This window comes from Neofelis nebulosa, chromosome 7 (genome assembly GCF_028018385.1).
Source record: "Neofelis nebulosa isolate mNeoNeb1 chromosome 7, mNeoNeb1.pri, whole genome shotgun sequence".
Classification (NCBI taxonomy): Eukaryota; Metazoa; Chordata; class Mammalia; order Carnivora; family Felidae; genus Neofelis; species Neofelis nebulosa.
Window position 1 is genome coordinate 127,155,612 of NC_080788.1, and position 25,443 is coordinate 127,181,054.

The window sequence follows — 25,443 nt, forward strand, 5'->3', positions numbered from 1 at the left end:
CCTTCTTGTTCATCTTGCAATAATGTGATCAGGAATTTTATGTGAGTGAGTAGTTGAACTCACATCACTCTTTGGAAGAGTTTTTCCTGTACTTACTAAACTCCTGCTATATGCTGGGCACAATTCTACATGCTAGAGATACTCACTGGTAAGTAGACATAGACCATTTCTTTTACTGCTTAAAGTTTAGTAGAAAGGGCAAGTGCCACTCTCCTCTTGATTTTTTTTTCTCTATATCTCAAATCAAGGAGAAGGAAAACATTTACCCATAATCAAAGTTTATTTTATGTATGTTACTATTATCAACCAGGCATAAAACTCTAGCATTTAGATGGGGTGATCCAACAGTAATAATAATTACAACAAAATGCATATGGAACTTTGGGATTTATAATACACTTTCACCTATATGATCTTTTTTAACCTCAGTGAGCTTCTGCTTTCTCATCTGGAAAATAAGGCATAACAATAGCTATCTTACATGGATAGATAGAGATAGCCAGTCAGCCTAGGGTTATGCCTGCCAGTTGTGAAGGTCTGCATTTTATAGATGCTAAACCTGAACTTTAGAGAGGATGTGTGAATTGCCCGTGGTTGAATATAAAGCCAAAGGGGGGAAACGGGACTTAAAATATAGTCTTTGGACTCCGAAGTCTATGGTTTTTCCATACACCAGTTGTTTCTCAATTGACCCATCAATCAAGAGGGAGAAAGGAGTATATCCTCTCAGAACTTCTCCAGACTTAGTGTTCCAGGAAAGTTGGTTACATTGTACTCTTTTAGGCAGCCCAAATAATAATAGTACAACCAAACAGGAAAGAGAGAGGAGGAACAGAGAACATTAAGATAATAGAAAAATTCAGCCACAAGCTAGCTGACCACCCAGAAATAATCAATTTTGTGCATATCCTTCTAGTCATTATTTTTGAAAGTACTTTATTTCCAGGCTGTTCTTCTTTCCTTATGCTCTAGTTCAAAGGGAGCTGATTACTTTTGTTCCATAGAATATTAGAGAAGGAGAGGACCTTTCAGGCTATCTAGTCAAACTCTTTTAGTATTCAGATGAGGAAGTCACAGCTAGAAATGTGTATATAGGCTAAGGCAAAGTCCTAAGGGGGAAAACAATTAGTAACTTAATGAATTATTTTCTGCAAGTAATTGCTTACAAAAATAAACATTCTATGGCTTGACCATAGTATAATAATTGAAATTTTGTCTGAGTTTAAATTTAGACAACGTTTTGACGTCACATCATTGTTTTAGACCCAACAGAGCCTTTGCAGGGCCTGATATAGGATAGGCTCTCAAAAATATTTGCTATGGGGGTGCCTGGGTGGCTCAGTTGTTTGAGCGACCGACTTCGGCTCAGGTCATGATCTCACGGTTTGTGAGTTCGAGCCCCGCGTCGGGCTCTGTGCTGACAGCTCAGAGCCTGGAGCTTGCTTCGGATTCTGTGTCTCCCTCTCTCTCTGTCCCTCCCCCACTCATGGTCTGTCTCTCTCTGTCTCAGACTAAATAAACATTAAAAAAGATTTTTTTTTAAAGTGGCTCAAGGACACTCAGTTATTATGGGGAAGATACAAGTTTTGAACTTGGTCTTGTTCCAGAGCCTATGCTCTTAGGAACTTTGCTGTACTGTCTTCTAAAAGCTTTGCTGTGGAAGGAAATATGGAAATCATGTGGTGTAATACTTTACTTACTTGCTTTACCGAGGAGAAATAAAAGTCCTAGAGAAGTTTTGGTGACTTGCCCAGGGTCACAATTATTTTGTGACAGAGCTGGAACCATGACAGTTTCTGCCCTTGTGTGCAAGACTGAATTAATTGGAGACAGGTTGTGGTGACATTAGCCTGCAGGTACCAGGCACTTTTCTTATCGCTACCATTCATCAACCAGTTTTGAAAAGCTGGAGAAATGGGGTGGCCCACACAAGCTTTTAAGCTTTTTTTTTCCTTATGTGAGGCGCTTAAGTAATTCTATGAATAGAGACATCATTCTTGCTTGCTCTGGATAAGTGACAGTTTCTTTTGGGGAATACATAGCATTAGTCCACTGGCTACTCAAGATTCTCTGTATGAGGAAAGACAACCCAAAAGAAAAACTGAGTGGTGACTCTGTGCCAGGGGAATTAAAAGATGCTGGAGATTGAACAGGTGATCTTTCTCTCTCCTCCCAGGCAGTGTCCTCCTGAAAGAAATCTGTCCACAATTGTCCCAGGAATGAGTTTCTACTACCTTCCTCTTCGTGGCTGACAAAATAATAAGAAAGATGAGAAGGGCATATGTGGTTTCATTTCCTCCTTCTAACTAGAAAAACTCCTCCAGTAAATGTCTTGAGGCTAACTGGGATATGCACATCAAAGAGAATTTGGCTAACCTGAAATGTCATATTTCATGGGGAGTTCAACAGGGCAATTTATCAAAATTGACCCTCTCAGAGAAGGACCAACCATCCTTAGTAGACCCGAGGTTGCAAAATGCCACCACATTTGGCCATAAAATTTGTCATGTCAGGAGATCTATAGTCAACACTATGTGCTGTGAAATATGACAGAGCTGCTGGGGTATTTATCTTTGTTGCGCCTGACAGATTAGGCTCGCATTTCCACTTCGTCCACTTTTTATCCCAGTGCCATCGATAATGACCTATCAGGACAATCTGCTTGGAAAGAAGACTTGCAGCTCCAATAAGCTAGGATGGGGTGGAGTGAAAGCCCATCCCCAGGCACGTATTTTGGGTGTGCTCTTGTATAAAGCTGAGAAATTATTCAGCGACTTTCTTCTTTTCCAGATGATATTTTAAGAAAAGTAACACTTTAGATGGGAATTTAGGCTCTTGACAAATTGACACCATCGGAGACACATACATTTAACTTTTTTTTTTTTTTTCCATTTTCTCATTTCACAGAAAAGAAACAAAGGGACAGGCATGGTGGAATATCTTCATTTCTGAGTCCCTCCTTGGGCAGGATTGTAAGGGGGGTAATGCAATTGTCAACCTGTCTGCCCCCCAGCTCTGTGTTCTCACTGGTGTACTACTGCTTTTTTACCTAATGTTCTCAGAATCTCTGCATTATCTGCTTTTTCCTAACTTCTGCTCAGTGCACATTCATGTACACCATTACATGGTAACAGGTGCATATGGTTTCCTATCTTATGACTATTTTTTATTATAATAAATATAAAGTTATTGAATTAGAAGAATTTTGGCATTTCAGTTCTTAGCTTCTCCCTGGTAGTGACAGTGGTCGGATAGAAGGAATATCAGTTAACCCCCAAGCATAGTGGATTGCACATTAGAAATAGTTTAGGGGAAGACTCAGAATTGAGTTTATGAATTTGGGGTTTGAGTCCAAACGCCATGGCTTGTGCTGATTAACTTATGACAAGTCCTGGAAGCTCTGTGTCTCAGATCTGTGAAACATTTGATAAAATACAAGTGGCTCTTTTCAGGATTGGTGTACAGATGAAATAGAATTTTATACATACCTGTATATGTGGACATATATACATATATATATATGTATATATATATATATATATATATATATATATATATATATATATGGTTTAATAAATTGAAAAGCATAGTAAAAATGATTTTTCTTTTTTTTTTGTAGAGGAAACAGAAAGAGGACTGGATTTGAAGTCAGAATTTGTGTATGAAAATTCTAGTTTTCCCATGACTAGGTCTGTGATTTCAGGCAAATCATTTACTTGCTCTGAGTCTCAATTTTTTATCTGTTAAAATAATGAGAATAACTTTTATAAAGTTCTAATAGGATATATGTGACATCCTTTAGAAATTCTGAACGTAATACTTATTATAGAAAGTATATTCATCTTATTATAGAAAGTATTTTCATACCATAAAGGAACTTCCATTTGACCTCAAGTAATTTAATTCTAAGAGGTATAGCAGGCAATCACCAAAGGGAATCTGGTCAACTGGTTAATTTGGATTTTATAGAAGGTTAAGATAGAAAGCATTCCTAGGAAAAACATAGCTATCCCTAATACTAAGACTGAACAGAAATTTGTCCCCAGTGTCCTCAAAAAGAGGATATGGTGACCAATGTCCTCAACACTCATTATAATAAACACAAGGACAAGAAGTATTGGGCTGTAAATAAATGTTTATTTTACAATTTTCCCAGTGTTGGGATGCTACAAAATAGACAAAGGATAAATACAGCTCTAACAGAATAGTTTATTACCACAAAACCGTTGGCACAGAAATCCTCTTGTTCCCCAGAGAATCATTGCCCTGGCACAGTCACGGTTACTCAAAGAGAACTCAAATCAGTTGCAATGATTCCTAATGACTTTCTTGCAAAGTTCTTCTGGCTGCTATTCAACCCCCTATGCCACAATTTCTAAATGGGCAATAGAACTCGCATTTCCTGCTGACCTGTTTGACCTGCTGATTACTGCTTCCATGCCTGAAGAAGGAATTCATGTACACAGTGGAAATCCTGATAGTAATCTCTTTTCCAGGGAGCCTACATTAAGTAATCTGAGTGCTTGTTTAAAATGCAAATTCCTGCTGAATCAAAATCTTATAGTAAGGGATCTAAGAAACTACCAAGAGTGATTTTGTATGCGAATTAAAGACTAAGACCAGGACTGGAGATTGGATAAAAGGTTGTAGCTCACTATCAGGTCCTGATGGACTCCACACGGGTAAATAAAGCCCCCTGTCCATGTCTGTGTATGTAAGGCTGTTTCTACAAAACACTAGAAATGGGGTTGGAATTGCCTAGAATTTAGGGAGACTCCTAACACATGATTTTTTGGCCACAAGAAGCAAGTTAACTGTCTGGGAATAGCACACAGCACCATTTTTGGATAACTTGCAGTCTGGCCCTAAAGCTCAGCTAGTTGCCTTGTGACCCACAGAAAAGCTTCTTTCCAGACGCCACCCACATCTCCCCTCTGAATTCTTGGTCTAAATTTACGAGCCTAGTAAACTTGAAGTAGATGTGTTGCTGGTACCTCTGACTCAACATGCTTCCAACTAACACTGTGACTTTCACCTGCTTCTTTTCCTGTATTCTACCATCATAAGTAGAATGTCCATCTTCCTGTGCATCCATGCAAGAAAACCCAGAGCCACATCAGCTTTTATTCCCCACCCCACCCCCATTCCCACACCTGTTCAGTGATTGATTCTTCATCCAAACTACGTCAATTCCAACTTTCTAGTCCCTCCCACAGTGCCTTAATCTTAGACCCTCAGCATCTTGTAACTGGTCATTTGCTACTACTTTCTAATGTATATTAGAACATCAGAATCAATTTCACTGGACGTTCCTGAAACATCTACTTAATTCATCACTGGGCTGGGTGTTTCCACATATTTATGTCACTTCATTCTCGTAAAATTCTGTTTTTATTGTTCCCATTTGCACCTGGAGAAATTGAAAATTGGCAGAGTTGTGTGACTTAAGTAAGATCCCATAATTGTTGTCTGGCAAAGCCAGGATTTGAGCCTGTCTTCCAACAACTGGTCCAGCTGTCTCAAATTTCCCACCTGTAATCACCCCTTCTTCACCCCGCTGCCATGGCCATCTTCCTCTGACAGACTGAGTCACAGCATTGAAAACATCCATAGTTCCCCATTGTCTATAGCAGTGTTTCTAAGTTTTTGATTATGTGCCCTTACCAATAAAAACTTTTGACTACACATCCCATGTATATAGGTTTATGTATTTATTTAAGAAATACTTGCATTTACCAAGTATATTAGTATATATTACTATACATATATACAGAAATATGTATTTTAAAGGAAAGAGAATAAATACAAATAAAGTTATAATATATTTTTTCATGCCCCTATGGATTATTTTTCACTTTCTCAGGGGGTTTCACTCACTTTGGACACCACTGATTTCAAGTTCAAGGGCTTCTATGATCTGGTTGCCACCCAACTTTTTGGGCTTATCTTTTAGAACTTTCCTTCCTAACCCTCTCTATCCAAGACTAACTATGTTACTCACAGTTTCTTGTAAATACTATGCACTTTCTTGTTGCTATTTTTTTGCTCCAACTGTGCCATCAGCCGGAAGTGAGCATTGTCCTTTCTTTGCCAGAAGAAAACTAACAACAGGTATCAGCTACTGTTTGAAAGTTCATCGTTATGCCACTTCGCTTTTACAAAAGACCTACATTAGTGCTTGTTTTCACCAACTGAAAGAAACCCGAAGAGGATTTTTGCTTTTATGAAAAAAGGCAAAGAGTGAAAATAGCATTCAGCTTTTGTTCTGCAGTGAGCTGTGATAGAGGCAGCGCGCCCCTCCAGCAGGCAGAGGGGCCCCCGCCCAGCTCCTTCCAGGGAACTACATCAGCATCTCAGCATCAAGCCGCCATCACTTTGAACTGTGTCTGTGAGCATCTGTGCTTTATCTCGACTTATTTTGTGTATCTGGTAATAAGATGTGTCCTAAGGTATCAGAAAAGCCTAAGAGAGATTATTTTTTTGGTCTGGGAATGCTCAAAAATTGTTCCATATAAGTTAATGGTAATTGCACACCCTATCAGTTTCAGTTTTACTCTATCTTCTGAAGCCAGAAGGAATCTCTCTAACATGGAATCTAAGTCCCATCCTCTGCTCCATACCCTTCAGAAGCTCCCCATTGCTCTCAGGGTAAATTCTCAACACCTTCATTTGGCTTACCACCATGATCTGGTCCCCACTTATCTATCTTCATGCCCTCTTCACACTCTAGTTAGACTGAATGTCTTTTAGTTTCCCAAATGTATCATGCCTCCTGCCTCCCGCCTCCCTCTTCATTTCCTCCTTCAAATGTGGTTGTTGTACAGGTAAATGAGGAGGAGGGAGAGCCCTGATCTGCAGCATTTGACAATTTCCAGGGTGCAAATTCTTTTACCACGGCAGATTTCAAGCTACCAATGTGTTCCTTGAACAGGGAATGGAAGAGATGTATGCACACAATGTACATAATTGGTCCTCGCAAGTGGGTGCCTGCCTGCTCCAGCATATCACTGGGCTAAATCTTCTGAATTCTTCGGATTCGGGCTTAGCCGCCCCTTTCCTTGAGAAGCCTTTCTTGATCATGCCATATGCTTCTACTGCAGCCTGATCTTAGCCTGTTCTCACACTTACCACATAATATTGCAATTTCCTTCACATTTCTCTCACTCTGCTGCTAGAATGTGAGCTCCGATGTGTAGGGATTGTGTCCTGTTCACCATCATCTCTCCAGAACTACCACGCTTGACATATGTACTAATTGATTTGTATGTATTATTCATTTAGTTTTCCTCTAAACCCAATGGTAGAACATTTGACCATTATCACCATTTTACAGATGAGAAAGATTGAGACTTAGAGCATCTAAGTATCTGGCTCAAAGGCACACAGCAAGTGGAGGATAACAGACACACACACACATGCACAAACACAACACACACACACACATACCCACACTCTACCTCAAACACTTATCCACTGTCTTGTTCTGACTTAATTTTGTTTCAGTTTGAAAAGAGCTAGTATGTTTACATAGTCAGTTTCTGTGAAGAAGATTCAAGATCTAAGTCACTTTAATTCAGGGCTCCTACAGAGCAATAGACTCTCAAACACTGTCACATTATAAATTAGTGCAAAGTTAATGGTAAGTAGTTGGCATTATGGTCCTTTAAAATATTATTTGTTTTTAATCAGTGATCCCATTTCTCATAAAATAATCAGAAACATAGACAACACTTTGTGGCCAAAATATTACTCCTAAAGGTTTTAAAAATAACCTTTTTGATTTAGAAGAGTTTTAGATTTATAGAAAAATTGCAAAAGTAATGCAGTTTCCATATATACTACATCCAGTTTCCCCTATCATGAACATCTTACATTACTATGATACATTTGTCATAATAAATGAACCAATATTGATACACTATTATTAATTAAAATGCATACTTTATTCAGAATAATTTCTTGATTTTGTTTTTATTAAATAACCTTTTTTCTATTCCAGGGTCTTATCCAGGATATTGTATTACATTTTATTGTCATGTCTTTTTAGGTTCTTCTAAGCTGTGGGTTTCTCAGACTTACTTTGTTTTTGATGACCTTGAGAGTTTTGAGGAGTACTGGGCACGTGTTTTGTAGGATGCCCCCATATTAGAAACTGTCTGATGTTTTTCTAATGATTAGTCTGGGGTTATGGGTTTGGGGAGGAAAACCACACAGGTGAAGTCCATTCTCATCACATGCTATCAAGGGTACATACTATCAACATGACTTATCACTGTTGCTGTTACCTTGACTACCTGGCAGAGGTTGTGTTTGTCAGGTTTCGCCACTGTGAAGTTACTTTTACCCCCTTCCCATTCTGTACTCTTTGAAAGAAAGCCACTACAAGCAGCTTACAATTAAGGAGCAGGAAATTATGTACCAACTTTAAGACCAGAGTATTTACATAATTTGGAATTTTTGTCCATGGGAAGATTGCCTTTTTTCCTCCATTAACTTATTCATTTAATCATTTATTTATGGATATAGTATGAATTAATAGATATTTATTTTGTACTTTTGGCTATAGTCTAATTCCTCATTATTTTCTTGCTCAAATTATTCCATCTTTTGAAGATTTTTTAGTTGGTTCCTGTGTCCCTTTGACATAACCCATCACTGTGGTTTTTTTGAGCACCTCCTTAGTTTCTACCACTACTGAAGTCTTCATACTCTCCTTTCATATTTTTTTGCTCTCGGTCCTAAGGTCAACAATTCTTCCAAGGAGGCTTTGTTCTTTTTATTGAAGAGTAATATTAGAAAACAAGACCTGGGCTTGTTCCTTCTGGGCTCCTTCAGCTGACAAAGTGAAAAAATATATGTGTGTACACTAACCCATGTATATATACAGACCTATAACCATTTCTAAATGTAACCATCTGTATTTTTATTAAGCTAAACATGGGTTCATCCCAACTCTAATCCTTGACTACATGGATCACTTTAGCCTCCACCATTGCTTATCTGTAACCTCCCACTAGAATAGGGAGAACTCAGTTCTTACCATCCACCATCCATTTACTTAATTCTTCAAATCCAGTTATACTTGTAGTTTCAGAATTGTCAATTATACCATCATGGAAACAATTTTATCAACAAGAATGCACAACTTATGTATAGTTCCTTTTGCCTTTAGTCTTAGGGAATCCACACATTCCAAAGTTATTTAGGTTAGAATGGTTTCCCCATCCCTGTCAATGAAGTTGTTTCATACATTTGTAGCACAGTCAGATCATTTTGCTACAGTCTATATCCCATCATGCGATCCCTGAACTCCTAGATCAGTATTAAAAAAATTATTTCAATTATTCCATATCTTACGGTTTACGCTTTTTGCTGTAAAATCCTATGGGTTTGACAAATGCATAGTGTCTATTAACAATTACAGTATCAGAATAGTTTTATTGCTTTAGAAATTTCCTTGTGCTCCACCTATTGAACACTTTTCCCATTCCCAAAGCAACTGTTTATCATCTGTATAGTTTTGCTTCTTGCAGAGTGTCATATAGCTGGAAACACACAGTATGTCACCATTTAAGACTGACTTCTTTCACTTAGCAATGTGTATTTGAGATTTATCCATGTCTTTTCAGTGGCTTGATAGCTCGTTCCTTTTATTGCTGAACAGTATTACACTATATGGATATACCACAATTTATCTATTCACCTGTTAAAGGACATCTTCTTGCTTCCAGGTTTTGGTGATTATGAATTCCCAATGATTTTTTTAAAAAAATAGTTGAATCATTGGAAATAACAAAAATATTCAACAAATATTGAACTAATCTTTGGGTACACAATTGCACATCCACATAATGTATTAGAAGAGTTTTTAATGACACCGGAAAATGTAAGTAAATGTAAGACACAAAAATTATATATTTAATGTCATCTCAATGTTATGGAACATGCATAAATATCTATATCTGGAAGGAAGTACAACACGATGTTCACGAAAGTTTTCTCTAGGGATTGGAATAATAAGTGATAGTTAATCCTTAAATATTTTTCCATATTTTTCACAAAGGTTATTTCTTTTATAACTAGGAAAAAATAAACCAAAATCATTTCTAAATCACAATTCATGCTCTAGATTTTGTGGAGAATGGTGTTTGCATATGTTTAGAAGGATTTCTGGAATTTTCCTCTTCTTCCTTCATTTCTTGGAGGTTACTTTTTTGGAGTAGTTCTTCTCTGCTGTAGATTCAGTCTCATTCTTCTGACTCTCAGAACCTTTGAGGGTTTTTACGTGACTTGGTTTCCTTTACTTCCTCCTCTCCATCTCTCATTAAAGTCATGGCATATATCACCAACCAGATCTCCTTATTTTCCCATTAGCAGGAGGACACTTGGGCCACGCAGCAATCAGAATTTTCTAGAATACCTTGCATCCCATATTTGACATTATTGACATACCCTTGGCACTGGGTGTCATAAACCTTCAACCTATTACATTTTAAGGTATTTTCGATTATTATTTTTATAGTGAGGGGTGGAGGACACAATGGCAACTACCACGCATAAAAAGAAAAAGGGGAAAAAAACTAAATTAAAGTGAATGCATGTAAACCTAGCATACTACTTCTGAAAGTTTAATTGCTGCTGTTACCTCAGGCAGCTATATTTCTCCACATAAGCAGAACTAATGAGGAAAGTTCATTGTGGTTTTGAAGGTAGATGATTAGAAGAATAACAGAAAGTACAGTCCCTCAATTCTTATGTTTTTAAAGGAGCTCTTAAATTTCTGTTTCTGTTTTAAATAAGTTGATATAGCATATATTTCTGTGACCATTGGCAAAATGATTTAGACAAACCTTATTTCTTTTGGAATATTATAAATTCATTATGTTTTCACCAAATGTTGAAACCTTAATTTTAAGATTTCTTCTCTCTCAGCGCTAGGGACACTGGGAAAAAAGATGTTTGTATTAATTTCAACTCACACCCTTAACCACATTGGAAGTTCTGCAATTCATGAAAATGGATACATCCAGCTGGCTGTCAACACCTGAGCTATGCTTTCTGCAGATTTATTTTGAAAGAAACACCTTTGAAATGGGGAGAGAACCACATGCCAATAGGGTATAAAATGGTTCTTGCCAATGTCTGACTCAGCAATGGTATCCACAAAGCCCAATTCTTCTGGAAAAGAGATGATTCCAAGCCAATGGAGGCTGGTTAACATTTTCTGAGCTTCTACTTTTTTTTACAGGAAATATATTATTTGTTGGATTTTGGAAGATGGATAATCCTTAGTCAGTCTATCCATTGAATGAGTTCATGGTCTAGCAAGAGAAGTAGGAACACAAATAATTCTCTACAAAATTGTGCAGTAAGTGATATTATAGGGATAGGAAACATGGCGCTGTAAAGTGCCATTTTTGAGGAAGTGAAGGCACTGTGGAGAATCTTACAGAGCCATTCCCAACTGCCTGCCCATAGTAATTCTTTAATTTTATGTCATTTTTGTTGGTTCAGATAATCTTGGAATAATATGGGTGATTTGAGGACTGTTAAGCATTTGGATAACTTGATTGCTAAATACTGTGAAGTCTATGATACTGCTTTTTTAAAAAAGGAGATCTAATCTTCATAGTCTGGAGCACAGACCTGACCTAAATTGGCTAGTGGGGAAGGGAGGGAGCCACCTTAAGTGATAAGTCTGGCTCATGCTTCTTGGACAAGCTCCCTCACCCCAGGCATGATCCTTACCTTATTGTACCTTTAGCTTGCACTTAGAAGTCCCAAAGAGCTTAAAGTCCAGAAGCAATGTATAATGGAAAAACACTGGCTCTACATTACCATACACATTCAGAAACCTGAGACTGTAATCAGAATGAAAGGCTGGTACATGGTAGTCTTTAGACATCTTATGTTGGCCACAGAAGTCCAGGACTTCAGTCAGTAAGTGGAAATGAATCAGCAATATCAATAGGTAGATGTTTTTGTAACAGAGATGTTCAATAGGCATCAATGCACTCTGAGTTTATTGTTGGGGGGTCAAATTATCTTCCTATGATTTTTGTATGTCTCTTTCCTACTAATATACATTAGCAAATGTTATGAATTGCTATAAGCAAAAGAACCTATCATCATGTCAACTGTGCTTTGAAAGGCAGTCCTTATCTTATAAACGTTCTGCTTTCTAAGAGTTAAAGTGAGGGCCATTGTCTGGACTTAATGATGACTTTCCTCACAGTAACAATACTGGAATTTTAAAAGCAGAAAGTGGAGAACCTTATTTATTGGATTGATTTAGGCATCAGCCTGTGCTGCCCTTAAGTTTTTATTATGCAAATTTTAAACATAATACAAAAGTATAAAGAATACTATTAAAAACACTATTCAGGTTTTAGTAAATCATAACATTTTGCTATTTTTGCTTTTGAATTTAAAAAATTTATTAAACATCACAAGCTAATTATGAAGAGAATTTTCTTGACAAAAAACAGCAAATAAAATAAAATAAAATAAAATAAAATAAAATAAAAATAAAAACCAGACAAAACAACCAGGCTCCATTACTGCTCATGCCATATTTAAAAGCAACTCTTTTTTTGCTAAAGTCCTCCAAACTTTGAACTTGGGTTTAAATGAGTTTTCAGGATTTGGCTCTTACCTATCTCTCTTGTTTCATCACTTGTCACTTCTGCTCTTTACCAACCCCAAATCTACTACACTCCAGCCATACTGAATTTCTGCCAGTTTCTGGAAGAAGACATACTCTTTCTTTCTCACTTCCTCACTCCAGCAATGCTGTTCTTTCTGCCTAGAATGCCATCCCCTCTACCTCTTCTCTGGAGTTATTCTTAACCAAATCTCAGTCTCTGTGTCCTCTGGAAAATTTCATCTGGCATCCAAGTCAGGTGACTTCTTAGGGGTTCTTCCTGTAGTGGAGTCTTTTTTCTCTTTGGAATATCAAATACTGGTTAAAACAGTGAAGATAATAAACATGGTAGATAACAATTAGTAAAGAAACTAAAATATATCTTGAGGTTTATAAACATTTTTGAAAATTTGTTTAAATAGGTTTAATGTTAAAGAATATAGATCCATTGAAAGTTACATATAATATCCAATTATTTTTATAATGTTTATGTAGTGTTTCTGTGTACTACCTTACATTAGTCTTTCACATACTTATATATGTATATATACATGCATACATATATGCACATGTGTGTATGTATATATGTATGTGTGTGTGTGTGTATATATATATATATATATATATATATGTATATTTTTTCACACAGATTAAAAAACAAAACAAAACAAAAAAATTGAAGACTTAGAAATATGTGGCCTGTCCTTCATCTCTCTCCTATCCCTTGGAATCATGGTTTCAGGCTTCCTATCTCTAGAATATCATTTAATGCCTAACTTTACAGAGAATAAAGTTTGTTTGAGTATATGTTATACATCCAAATAGAGTGAAGTTTTTGAGTATGTATTATCTGGAACATTTACTAATATACCATGCAATACCTAGCATAACATCATCGTATAACAGTTTTTCAATTAATTATTGATTTAAAATGGAATTTTTAAAAATGAAGAGAATCATAACTAAAAATTTTAAAAAGCACTTGAAAATAAATGTGTATGCATCTTGAAAAGCTTAAAAAGAGACTTTCCATAATCAACCTCAGAAACAAGTTTCTCCTATACTTATAAATTTGTTCATTATATTTCCTAATATTTATTGAGACTCCTGTGGTTTTGGTCTTGAATTTACAGTGATGAACTAAACAAATGTGGAACTTTTAATCTAGTTCAGACTTAGAGATTAAAAAAAATAAATCAATTATTTAGGCAAAGAAGAAGAACAAATAAATGATAAATGAAGGGGTGCTTCTTTAAATTGGGGTCTGTCTGAGAATGGTCTGTCTGAGGAAGATATATTTCACTTGGGAATTGAAGTTTGAATAAAAGAGAGGTATATTCAGAGAAGGAGGTTTTGTGTATGTTTGTTTGTTATTATTTTTTTAACACAAAGGGTAGGGAAAGGGGGCTCAAACTGATGTTAAACAAATACAGATCATACAGAGTTTTAGACCAAAGATGGTAGAAAAGAAGACCCAAAACAAATTCTGACTTTCTGTGATTTAATTCTATTTTTCTTTGTGTGTGTGTGTGTTTGTGTGTCTGTGTATGTGTCCCCTATTATGTAGGGTTTTCAGTTTGAAAACAACTTCAGTCACATATTTATGTTTAAACAAGTGGTGTATATGATGACTACTCTTGTTTCCAAGATGTACTGTGTAATCAGATATGGAGGGTTTAAATGCTGAGGGAACAATCTAATTCCCAATCATTTGAGAGGTGACATCACAGTTTCCAAAGATGCTCCTAAGTTTTTCCTTTTTTAGGTTACATGTGGATTTTACCCCATCCAATTGTATGTTATTTGTAACTTTCATGATGAAGACCTCAAGCACTCTTGGTGGTTCGTGGACGTTTTAATAATGATTTTTTATAGAATGTGTTTTGACTTCTGCTGGTACTTGTTTAATTAAACAAGAAGGCCATGAAACTGAGATGGCCCTAATGCTATGGTACCTATATAAGCAAAGCAAACTCTAAGCCTAAACACAAATTTACCAAATCAAAACCTAAAAACAACCAGTCACAAACAGCCAACTAGGCTTTAAGCCAATCAATAATTTCCTTACTTTGCTTCTACCCTTTTTCTATAAAAGTTTGCCCCAGCTCCTGTGTGTGGAGTGCTTCTAACCACTTCCTGTTTGGTGCTGTCTAATTTGAGTCAACTTTTGCTCAAATAAACTCTTAAAATTTCAATATGCTTGTTTATCTTTTAACATATGTAGTGAAAACAGAATGTATATATCAAGCACTGGTAAAGGCTTTTAAGGTCTTGTCTACCAAGCACCAAACCCCATTCAAGAATCCCAGTTCTCTATACTTTTATGCCTCTACTATTAGAAGCTTATTACCTCCCAAGTTAGTCTGTTTTATCAACTCTAGTTTGAAGGCCTTTTCTTATGTTTGTGTAAAATCTCATTTCTTGTAAACTTTACTCATTTTGCTCTTGGGGCAACACAGAACAAGTGTACTTTTTTTTTTTTTTTTAACTTAATGGAATTTCAAACGTATATCCAATTTCTACATTCTTCCTTTCTTAGCTAAACATAATCACATTCCCTTTGTTTCTTTCTCATGTACTGGTCTATCTATCACTGAGAGATTATCTTCTATACCCTAGACACTGTACACTTGACCTCACAGAATTACCCTTTTCAGTTACTCTGTATCTTCGATTTATCTTTCACATCTCTTAAGTGCTTGTTAATTTCCTTCTAATATTTGTGACCCATAGAGAGTTTTGGTTGCTTCAGGAATTTTGTGTTTTACCAGAAATAAGTTCTTCCTTGATTTTTTTCCCTTTTCTTTAATGTTGTGATTTTCTAATGTGTTCATAGTTTCTATCAACTTGATATTCCTGGCAGAGATGGTTTGTCAAAGGGTATGTCTAAAGAAGTAAAGATAGTATTTCCCAGAAAAATGTATTTCACCTGTCTTCTAGTGAATGAAATTCTGTTAGACAGAGAGGCTTTTCTGTAGAATGGTTTTAAAGGAAATGGTTTTAATAGGCCTATTGTCAGTGAGTATAAATACTTCATCCAGAAGACAACTATATATTGTGAGTGGATTAAATTATTGATTTCTAAACTGAGGTTGGCAGGTGCCTTGAGAGTTCTTTGTAGTTACCCACACAGCAACCATGGGGTGTGTGTGTACAAGGGGTGGTACCCAGCTCAAACAGGGTACTAGGGATGCTCCACTTTTATCTGGGGGGGTGTGTGTGCATGTGTTTTAAATTGAGTTTTCTCATAAGACTTAGTTGAAGCTAAGTCTTTAGTTGGCTAAAACTTATTTTGAAAGCCACTGGAATCTTCTGAATATTTTGGATACTATCTGAGGATTGTTCCTTATAAACAGTGGAATATTCTCATTAAGCTTCTTGGTAAAGCTAGCATCTTTTGTGGCATTGGGATTTTATTTATAACAATTGACAAAGATGCCACCCACAAGGGCTAATGACAGTAAATGAAGAAGTAAGGATTAGGAATAGGTAAACTCAGGAACTGCTAGGACCCTGCTGTCATGCAAATGTCCTTGATAATGCAGAAAGGGGAATGAAATTACAGTTCATATGGCTGTCTAGAAACAGAATTGTTCCTATAGAGAATGCTTTCTACAGGTTCCCTAGGGCTGTGCAGCTCTTTAAATCAGCAAGCCCCTTTTATTTTCAATCACAAAGTGGAAAAAAGCACCTTCTTTTCTCTTTTTCTCTTTCAAGAAATCCAAACTATAAGTATTGTTGAGTCACCTTACCTCTCTTTGAAGAGGGAAATGCCATCTCTTTGTTGGGTGAATGTAGAAGATTTGTGAAGAAAAAAAGAGTAGGGAAACGGATCATAACAGCATTGGATTTAATATTTTCTTCTTTTTACAATGTTCTGCCTTGCTTGACATGTTTACTTTACAAACACTTATATTCCTGGCTCAGAGTTGCTCTCTGAACACCACGGTGCATAATTAATGTCAAGGTGGAAGGGCATTATGCTGCAAATGCTGCTCCCTCTGCTCTGAATAGCATTTTTAAAGCCAATTTAGGTCACACATGGTTCAGTCTCTTAGAAGTTTTTCTTAATTGTTCAGCTAAAGAGAATGCCTCAGGGCATTTGTTAACAGACATTCCAATGGGCTGTCTATCCTGGGGTATGTGAGTGTGCCCAGAACAGAATACAGTATCTCACAGGGTGCTGTGTGTGAGGGGGGATGACCTGTGCAGGAGAGAGGGTATTCCAAGAAGGTTCTTTTTTTAAAACCTCAGAAATACAACACAATGTAGCTAAAAAGTATGTGACAATTGTGCCCTGTTTTAAAGAAGAAAGCTGTTCTTATTTTTCTCACCCCAGTAAGCTTCTGAGGTTCACATGGCAAGGAACATGTCAGGCTAGGAACCAGATACAAAATACATTTTTAAATGGACCATTGCTTTTATGTTCAGTTGTCATTTGCTACTTTCTCTGAGTCCTCTGCTGACTGGGGCAAAGGCTGATAAATCTTGCAGTAGCAGTCAATGGAGCCATCATGATGGAAAGTTCTCAATCTTTTTTTGGCATCTGTAGACACTAAGGCTTGAGACAGAAGATGGGCTGTCTTAGGAGTGACAGTCAAAACTACTAGTGGGGAAAGGAAGAAAATGGGGGTCCCTTTAGATGAGTCATCTGCACAGAGGACTACCCCAACTTAGAGTAGAATAACACTAGGTGGCCCCTCCTCCTTCCTTCCATTTCTTCTTTCCCAATGAGATTCTGCTGGAACCCCAGAGTTGATATGGAAGGAGATTAGATTATCTCCTTTGGCATAAGGATTCTTTTGAGATGAAGACAATTGAGAATCAACAGGTACAAAAAGAAACCTTCTTGGAGTTTCTTTGAAGCAGCAACTTCTGGGAAATAAGACTACCATAAATTCCTTTTTCAGGAGAGATCTTCCTCAGGAAAAAAAAAAAAAAAAGAAAGAAAGAAAGAAAACCTACCCAAATTCCCTTCCCTAGGGGAGTTTTATGGCCCTGAAGGAGACAGAAAGTCCACTCATATTTGTATAGACAAACATCATAAATGTTTTTATTTCTTGATTTTTCTTCTAAAAACCCATTTATCTTTCCTGAAGAAAATTATTTGTTTTTTTCAAAAAAGTCTTTTCTATCCCACTTCCTTTATTTAAATTAGGTATATAACCCTCTAACTTCAACCATTTAAGGAGCCAGCTACTTCTTTCATTGGCTCTCATGTGCATACAAAAACCCCTTTCTCTAGTTAATTTCTTTATTTTTCAGTTTAATCTGCACATCCTGTCACCAAAATAAGAGGGTAAAAGAAAAATTTTTCCACCTTTCCACCAGCTTCCCAAGTTCATTACGTCATCGCATAATGCAGACCACATTTTCACACATTTCCTTTGCATTATATATAGACACAGTGAATACTTGTGTAGATTTGCCATATGTCTTAAGCAGGTCATTAAGACACAAAGTCTACAAAGAGAATTCTCCTGCAAGGGATTTAGCGAGAGAATGCTGCAGGCCAAACCTGAAAAGAGTGAGAACACAGGAGGGCTAGGGAGGGAAGCTCTGCAAAGATGTGGATTCCACTGAAGTCCAACCTTAGCCTGATCCCACAGGGAGCTATGGACCATGGTGCACATGATTGTCCCAGCTTGAAGCAGGGGAGCTAGTGGTTTATATCTCATAACAGTCATTGGCGATGGGCTACCCTGGAAGGAAGGTCTAACCTTGCAAGGATTCTAGGGGAATGGCTCCAGTCAGGCTCCTGCAAGCAACTCTCACGAGAAGGATACATCTGTGAGCTGCTAGGAACCAAACTCAGAACAGTTAGGAGATAAATGGAGTCTTGCCAGAGCACCAACAGCATCTGCTACATCATGCAAAATATCCATCTTGTATAGTAATTTGTTTGTGAGAAAGATATCCCAGGACTTATTGTGGTTAAGCTAAATCTTTGTTAGAAGAGGATTATTGGAGATAATGGGCAGGGGTCAACAGACATTTGCTGTAAAGTGTCAGATAACAAATATTTCAGACTTTGTAGGCCAGAAGGTCTTTCATTGATTATTGGATTATTGGATTATTGGAGATAATGGGCAGGGGTCAACAGACATTTGCTGTAAAGTGTCAGATAACAAATATTTCAGACTTTGTAGGCCAGAAGGTCTTTCATTGAAACCACTCAACTCTGCTGTTGTAGCATAAAAACAGACATAGACAATATATAAACAAATGGGGAAGGCTGCATTCCAATAAAATTTAATTTATGTTATTAGATCAGCAGGTGTGTGTGCAGATTTGCTCATAGTTTGCTGACCCCTGAGAAAGGGGAATAAAACAGAGATGAATACTCAGCGTTTCTAATTCATCTACTCTTAATAGAATTAATTTTCATTTCAAATAAAAACCTCACAACTAACATATTTTCCAATTTTGGTTAAGAGTATAGCATTTGCAGTTACAAAGACCGGGATTCTACTTTACCACTTTCCGGGCTACCCAGTGCACAGGGTATTGCTGAAGAATAAGTAAGAAAATGTAGCTAATGCACTCATAATATGGTGGTTGGTTCTTATTAAGTGCTTAATTAATGATACCCTGTTGTCATTGTTATTCTTTCCTATGGAATATGGTTTTATAGTTACTTTCCTGAAATTATCACTATTTTTAGTCAGGGTCTGATTTACTTCTAAGACATTATGAGAATGAAAATAAAGTTTTGCAGGATAAACGTGGCTGCACAAGGGAAGGTCTATATTCTCACCTCAAGTTGGCCCAAGACCAAGATACCTACTTCTGACTTCCCAGTCTTTTCCTCTCTCTCTTGCTCAGCAGAGATAGATGGGGTAGAGGTTTACAAAATAGATCCTCATCTAGAGATGGAATTGATGTTGTGGAGGAATTAAACTGGATGGTAGTCTGGTAGAAAATCTGACATATAAATGGATCCTATTTGTTGTAACAAAGATTTACCAGCTGAGGAAAATGGGATGACCTGAGATAGACCTTAACTTGGCCACTCCCGTGATCACCACCTGCCTCAATTGCTCACTGAATGCCTGAATGAATTTCTAACTCTATTGGGTGTAAGTCAAAACAACCTTCACTTGTTTCATTTAGCTTCCATTATAGGATGGAGGCAAGCCTTGGATTGGGGGCTTGATTTAAACCAGAGCTGTCTTTCTCTGTTTCTCAGGCAGGAAAAAAAAATATGAGCAAAAATTACTCTTGTCTCTAAGGAGCCTGTGGACTTGGCCCCTATTTTGGAGAAGAAGCTGGAAGGCCCAGCACTGCTGATACAGATTCATTGAGGAAGTGTACTCCTCAGAGGCAAGCCATTCGTCATTACTCACTCGCTGGGCTTTTGCTTCCCAGACGACTACATAATGTCCAACTTGGACATACAACTCTGCATCAGCCCAAGGGAAACAAATGGCACCCCTTTGGTAGATTAAATGGATTGGGCCATCCAAGGGAATCTGTTTTGTGGAATCATTTGGCTTACTGCACAGCCTCATGTTACAGATAAATGAAATTCTTTAGCAAAGGAGCCAAACCTGCTTTTTAGTTATTTTTCCAGAAGTAGAGTTATTTGTTGCCAGAAAATGTTCAGCTTCATGAGAGTGGGGGACACTGCAATGTGAGAGCACTGGACTGGGGGTATCCTTTGCATTGCAAATCAAGTCCCAATTTCTCATCAGCTGTAAATACCTCAGTCTCATTTCACTTACTTCCTCATCCATATGTTCCAACCACATTGGCTTTCTCTCTCTCTCAAACCTGTCAAGTGTATGCCATTCCAAGGACCTTGCACTCTCTGTGGCTCTGTCTTGAATATCCTTTATCCAGGTCTTCATAAAACTGGTTTTGGTGATCTTTGATTTGGTTCAAATGTCACTTTCTTGGGGAGTTCTTTGCTGACAACTCCCTTTGAAGAGGCATCCACATCACACTCAGATACATTATCCCAAATTGTTATCTTTATAGCACTTTTCATTATCTCGGACTCTCTTATTTTATTTTATTTTTTTTGTTTGATTGTCTCTTCTAAAATACACGTTTCATGAGAATGATGTCCTTTTCCATCTGTCTTCAGTTTTTAAACAATGCCTGGCACAAGGTGATGCTTAATTAGTATTTTATGAAAGAATGAATTAAAGAATGAATCAGATAATCTGGATCATGTTCAAAACTAGTCCTGTACAAATTGGAAATCTTCATATTCTTTCTGGGTTTCAGTTTTCTTAAAATGAAAGGACTAGATAATCTTAAAGAATTTATATACTTATAATTGGTGATTCTATGGAGATTTTTTATTTTAACTGCCTTTAGGTTTACTAGCCATACAAAAATATATATATCAAGCTATCAGAATCAGGAGTTACTACTTTGCATCTTTCTCTGTGGCTATGTCCTCACAAGGCCAAAATAACCAAATGATTCCATCAGATCTGTTATGTGACATGACAAAAAGTTTATTTTCGGATTATATGAGCACAATTCAAGTTAATAGTTAAAGAAGAGATTAAACTAGAATAGTTGACCCTTAAAATCCTGAGATATGAGATATAAATATTACTTTTCCCAATTGTCAGCAGATTATTTTACATTGAGAAGTGATCCATAGTGATGATAGTAAAATAAGGCATGCTCACTAGAGTTATGCCAATAACCCTTAAGATATCATCAGTATTGACTTCAATTTTGTTTTGTCTTGAAGATAATAGAAAATCTCTCATAACACACATCCCCCCATCGCATTGGCCTGGTCATTTATCTTGAAGATGACACTTTTATTAGCAGGATGTTGAATTCCTCTTCCTAGAAGACTGCAGTTGTCTTACAAAATTGCCTATAGTGTCGCTCACCAATTTTTTCCCCTCCAATTTTATTGAGAAATAATTGACATACAACACTATATAAGCTTAAGGCATACAGCATGATGGCTTGATGTATACATATTGTGAAATTTACATAAATTGTGAAATCCAGCTAACATCCATCTTATATAGATACAATAAAAAAGAAGAGAAAGAAAAAAAAGAATAAGAAATTTCTCCTTGTAATGAGAACTCTTAGTATTTACTCTCTTACTTTTCCTATATATCATACAGCAGTGTTAGCTATAGTCAACATGTTGTACCTTAAATCCTTGGTATTTATGTATCTTAAAACTGGAAATTTGTACCTTTTGAACACCCTCCTCCAATTTCCCTGGCATGACCCTTTGCATCCAGTATCTGTATGTCTGATCTCTTTTTCTTTGGACTGGTTTTAATTAGTTTTTTTTTTTAGATTCTACACAGTAGTAAGATCATACAGTATTTGTCTTTCTCTTTATGACTTATTTCATTTAGTATAATACCTTCAAGGTCTATCCATTTTGTTGCAAATGGTAGGATTTCCTTGTATTTTTTTATGGCTGAATAATATTCCATTGCGTATCCATTCATCCATTGTCCATCAATGGACACTTAAGTTGTTTCCATGTCTTAGCTGTTGTAAATAATGCTGCTATGAACATAGGGGTGCATATATCTTTTTGAGTTAGTGTTTTCATTGACTTTGCATATATTCTCAGAAATGGAATTGCTGGATGATACGATAGTTAAGTTTTAATTTTTTGAGGATCTTCCATACTGTTTTCCATAGTGGTGTACCAATTTATAATCCCACCAACAGTGCACAAAGGTCCTCTTTTCTCTACATCTATACCAGCTTTTTGTTATCTCTTGTCTTTTTAATGATGACCATTCTAACAGGCAGGAGGTGATATTTCATTGTGGTTTTAATTTACATTTTCCTAATGATTAGTGATATTGAGCATCCTTTCATGTACCTGTTGTCCTTTTGTATATGTCTTTTGGATAAATATTGATTCAAGTCCTTAGCCCATTTTTTAATTACATTATTATTTTTTCTATTGAGCTGTATGAATTCTTTTTATATTTTGGATGTTAATCTCATCAGATACATGTTGTGTAAATATTGCCTTGTTCCTGATATTAGAAGAAAAGCTTTCAAACTTTCACCACTGAGCATGATGTTAGTTAGCTGTCATATATGGCCTTTATTATGTTGAGATATATTCCTTTTATGCCTAATTTGTTAAGAAGTTTTATCATGAATGGATGTTGAATTTTGTCAAATGTTTTTTCTACACCAACTGAGATGTTCTTATGTTTTTTTTTTTATTCTATTAATGTGATGTATCACATTGATTGATTCACAAATGTTGAACCATCTTTGTATCTCAAGGATAAGTCCCATTTGGTTGTGGTGAATGATCCATTTAATGTGCCACTGAAATCCATTTGCTGGTATTTTACTGAGAATTTTTGCATCTATATTCATCAGGGATATGGCCTGTAGTTTTCTTTTCTAGTAGTATCCTTTTCTGTTTTGGGTATCAGGATAATGCTGGTTTTTGATTGGGGAGTGTTTTCCCCTTTTCAGTTTTTTTGAGAGTTTTGAGAAGAATTAGCATTAATTCTTCTTTAAATGCTTGTTAAAATTACCAGTGAAGCCATCTGGTCCTGGGCTTTTTTCTCCATTGGGAGATTTTTGATTACTGATTAAATCTCTTTACTAGTTATTGGTCTGCTCAGATTTTCTATTTCTTACTGGTTAAGCTCTAGTAAATTGTACATTTCTAAGAATTTTTCCATTTCTTCTAGCTTATCCAGTTTGTTCGTGCATAATTGTTTATAACCTCTTATAATCTTTTGGATTTCTATGGTATCAGTTGTTTCTCCTTTTTCATTATAATTTTGTTGACTTGGGTCCCTTCTCTTTTTTCCTTGGTTAGTTTAACTAAGGGCTTGTCAAGTTTATTTATCTGTTCAAAGAACCAACTCTTAGTTTAATCTTTTTTCTTTTAAGTTTATTTATTTATTTTGAGAGAAAGAGAGAGAGAGAGAGAGAGAGAGAGAGAGAGAGAGAGAGAGAGAAGCAGGGGAAGGGAAGGGAAAGAGGGAGAGACAGAATCCCAAGCAGGCTTCGCACTGTCAGTGAGGCTCAACTCATGAACTGTGAGATCATGACCTGAGCTGAAATTAAGAGTCAGACACTTTGGTTAATGTTATTTGTTATTTTTCTGTTCTCTATTTTTATTTATTTCTGTTCTAATCTTTGTTATTTCCTTTCTTCTGCTAACTTTGGGCTCCTTCCCAAGGTGCCCAACTTTTCCTACTTCCTTAAGGTGTAGAGTTAGATTGTTTATTTGGGGTATTGCTTGTTTCTTAATGTAGGCATTTATTGCTATAAACTTCCTTCTTAGAACTGGTTTAGTTACATTTTACATGTTCTGGTATGTTGTGTTTCCATTTTCATTTGTCTCAAGAAACTTTATTTTCCCTTCAAGCTTTTCTTTGATCCATTGGTTGTTTAGGAAGGTGTTGTTTAATTTCCATGTATTTGTGAGTTCTCCAGTTTTCCTCTTGTTATTGATGTCTAGTTTTATGCCGCAAGGTCAGAAAAGATGCTTGGTATGATTTCAACCTTCTTGAATTTGCTAAGATTTGTTTTGTGGCCTAACATATGGTCTATCCTGAAAATGTTCCATGCACACTTAAGAAAAATGTGTATTCTGCCGTTTTTTGGATAGAATGTTCTGTGTATGTCTGTTAGGTCCATTTGGTCTATAGTGTCGCTCACCAATTGCTCATCTTTGTGCTGAGATCACATGCCATGTGTTAGTGGTTGATATTATTCAGTTGACTCTATACATTCACACTTCATTCCATGCACATAGCCATGCGTATAATTTTAGAAACTAAAGAAAGAGTTTTTATCTACATATTTCATTTTTTCTCACAGACATTTATCAAGTATCTACTATGCCTAACTCTTTGGGGAATGTAGACAAAAAAGTAGACAGCATGGACCCTGCCCTGATTTATATTCCATATTATATATTGTAAACATTAGTTAAACACCAACTGTTTACCAGGATCAGCAGAACACTTTCCCTTTAATTATGTCATTTATTTGGGGTACCTGGGTGGCTCAGTTAGTTAAGCCTCCGACTTCAGCTCAGGTCACGGTCTCGCAGTTCACGTGTTCAAGCCCCATGTCAGGCTCTGTGCTGACAGCTCAGAGCCTGGAGCCTGCTTCGGATTCTGTGTCTCCCTCTCTCTCTGCCCTTTCCCCACTTGTACTCTGTCTCTCTGTCTCTCTCTCTAAAAAATAAATAAAACATTAAAAATAATATGTCACTTAATCTTCAAAGCCATCATGCTTTATAGATATCATTATCCAAATCTGGCAGATGGGAAAACTGAAGGCGAGAAGTCCTTACGAGATTAAATTTTTGCAAAACTAGTACTTAAAATTAGTTTTCTGATTTCAGGTTCAGTGCCCACTTCAGAAAGACAAATGATACATAGCATGAATTAAATGACCACAGAACATGGCAAGCTACTCTAAATACAACAGGTGAGGCAAACATGTACATCTATATTTCTACTTTAAGGAGGTGAGTGTATTAGTCATGGTTCTCTAGAGAAACAGAATCAATTGTTTGTTTATTATAAGGAATTGGCTCACACAATTATGGAGTCTGCCGAATCCCAAGAGTTGCAGTCTTCAAGCTGGTGACCTAAAGGGGCCAAAGTGTGAGTTCTAGTTTAAATGCTGGCAGCCTTGAGACCCAGAAAAAGCTGATGTTTCAGTTCAAGTCTGGAGGCAGGAAAAAAACCTGTCTGAGCTCAAGGTAAGAGAAATTCCCTCTTAATCATGGGAGGGTCAGCCTTTTTGTTCTAATCAGGCCCTCATTGACTAGATGAGGGCCACTCACATAAGGAAGG

The 25,443-nt window shown here is 36.6% G+C and overlaps 1 long non-coding RNA gene across 1 annotated transcript; it reads left to right on the forward strand.

Annotated features, from left to right (window-relative positions):
- LOC131518260 (uncharacterized) lies at positions 1–25,443 on the forward strand. The gene is made up of 3 exons (XR_009264974.1): positions 1–148; positions 24,987–25,072; positions 25,172–25,443. It is a non-coding gene; the product is annotated as an uncharacterized LOC131518260 (long non-coding RNA).